At 44.5% G+C, this 2,500-nt stretch overlaps 1 long non-coding RNA gene across 1 annotated transcript; it reads right to left on the bottom strand.

Moving 5' to 3' along the window:
* Nucleotides 1-384: 384 nt before the first annotated feature.
* LOC134435976 (uncharacterized) lies at nucleotides 385-1,126 on the bottom strand. The gene is made up of 4 exons (XR_010032151.1): nucleotides 1,060-1,126; nucleotides 861-917; nucleotides 629-685; nucleotides 385-478 (listed from the first exon to the last, which is right to left on the bottom strand). It is a non-coding gene; the product is annotated as an uncharacterized LOC134435976 (long non-coding RNA).
* Nucleotides 1,127-2,500: the final 1,374 nt, after the last annotated feature.

Here is a 2,500-nt window from a genome sequence, read left to right as displayed (position 1 = left end):
ATGAACGTGGTCATTTATCCACGTCGATTTATAAGCACGAGCGGTGCTGTCCCCATAGCCTATTTGTTTCAAACGTTTACGACGCGCATTGCCGATTTAACGTCACGCTTTCAAAAGACGTTGATTATTGGGAGAACGGAGAACGAGACATGGAATAGGTTAGAGGTAGGTGAAATTCATGTGGAGAAAGAAAGAGAGAGAGAGTGGGCAGCACCAACCCTTTGGATGCAGTGATGCACGTGCAACTGAAATTATAATTTAATTGGCTATAATGAAGCCATGGGTACTGTTTATACCACCTTTCTTGAAAATGGAGGACCCTACTGGTCAATGTTTGATCGGGGATGGATTTTGGGTCAGGCTGGTTTGGCTTATTGCCAATGTCCAGACTATCACCACCACTACACTGCTCTTCATCACTGCCGGTGTCACTCTCACTGCTGCTCTCCCTGATGCTCACTACAGGTGTGCCAGTTTCCTTAGAAATAGACCACATGATACCATTAGCCATACTGTAACATTATGTGATGATAATTACATGTGACCTCATGATATCACCACCCACATAATTAACTGCATACTTTTTATCCTCACATTAAAAAACATGGTTGTTCTTAATTGACCTCACCTTTGACCCTGACTCTTCTCCTGTATCTTCCCCTGTATCATGTGTCATGATTGCCACCTGATAAAATAATACATTGATACGACGTACAAAAAAACCATAACATGTCAATTCATTTTTTTGCCAAGCATACACCAATTAATCACTTTACATCATTAACCAACATTCATCTACCAACATGAATTGTGTTAAAAAATACTAGTAGTATCAATCAATAATCAACAATAAAATTCACCTGTGCTCCTGTCTCTTCGCCTTTGTCTGAGCTATTACAACATGGCTGAGCTGTCACCTGTTAAATAGCAGTGACATCCCATGAGCATTCACTTAATGCACTCAAAGACAGTAATGAACCATCATCAGCCTATCATTGGTTATGTAACCCATGGTAAATTACAGGACAACTTCGCCAATTAATCATCATTCAACTTCACCTGTGACTCTTTCTCTCCATCGCCGTCTGCCTGTGTTGTAGTGTGGCGTTGTGATGTTGGATCTGTCACCTGGACAGTAAAATGGGCCATGAATGCCATTTCATTGAAAAATGTTAGCTAAGGATAGCTTTTTTTTGTTTGTCATTATGCTAAGGTGCCCGCCGACGTTTTACAAAGGCGCCCTCGTGATAAATCTGTCTCGTGTTATGTTGATGAGGAGTTATTGTGTCACTGTCACAAACATTCTATCATTTGCAGGACATAATGCAACATTAACATATTGACAGCCATTGGATATTCAACTGCACAACAGTCTCTGCAGTTAGTTGTGCCATCGTAGACAACTTGATTCATAGATAACGAGTTTGCCCTGCTAACGGGCTGTGTTCCAAACGTCATGTCATTAGCGAGTGATAGTGTGACTTACAGATTTCTTTGAAAAGTAGCTCCGTATGTCCACTTTTTTTTCTTTTGCCTGCCATCTCACTTGGCAGTCATGTGCCCGTGTCACCCACGTTGCACCAAAGATTCTGGAACATTAGCCTGCCAGAGTAATTTAATAACGTACCGTGTGGTATAGAAGATACACATCTATGGTGGTAACACCACTGATTAGCGCAGTGATAGAACCTACCGAAAAGACCTCAGCTTCTTTTTTTTTTGGCGCTCCTGCCTCCTAGCAACCATACACAACCTAGAGTCTCACGTGAAAGAAGAGGAAGGCACAGCCAATCAGATTGGTCGTCAGCCTTTGGCAAAGGACTTTTGGTTAACCCTTTCTTCGCCGCAATGCGAATGAGACGGGAGACCGTTTTTTTCCCCCAGCCCCAGTGATCAAATTGGTGCGGACAAAACGATAATCGCTGGATATTGGTGGGGACGCGTCCCTTATATCCATGCCGAAATTACGCCCATGCCCCCAGCTGAAAGTGGGCCCCATGGTAATCACTGGTTATTTACCCGTTAAACAGGCTCCACACTAGAGCGTGGCGGAACGGCAGCAAGACGACTGAGGTCTTTCTGCTTAGTTTCGGCCGGTGTGTTCTATTTGGCCTTTCACACCGCAGCGTTGGCATGCGCAGCCAGTCCAGTTCAAAATCCCCCCAAATCCAAGGCTAGTGTCCTACATTGCCATTCATTTGAATGGGACACAGCCGGTCGCTGCCGTCCAAAATCCGCCCTAGTTCTATTTTCCAAAAGCAGCGCGGAGCGGAGCCGGCTTCCTTGAGGCTGACACCTGACTACCGCCGGTTGGTGTGGATGGACAGATATTTTCTGTATTTTCACTCCCGCCGGTAAAAATCGCTTCCGTCCTGCGACGCTTCACTGCCTTAGTGTGAAGTCGGCCTTATGCATCCTCTTAGTGCAGATGGGCATGCTGCTCGTTCACACTGTGCTGAAAAAACTCAACTTCATCACAACAAAATTTCCATGACATTAC

Source organism: Engraulis encrasicolus, chromosome 20 (assembly GCF_034702125.1).
Source record: "Engraulis encrasicolus isolate BLACKSEA-1 chromosome 20, IST_EnEncr_1.0, whole genome shotgun sequence".
NCBI classification, from domain to species: domain Eukaryota; kingdom Metazoa; phylum Chordata; class Actinopteri; order Clupeiformes; family Engraulidae; genus Engraulis; species Engraulis encrasicolus.
The sequence above is the reverse complement of the archived record's forward strand: the minus strand, read 5'-3'. Positions and strand labels throughout refer to the sequence as shown.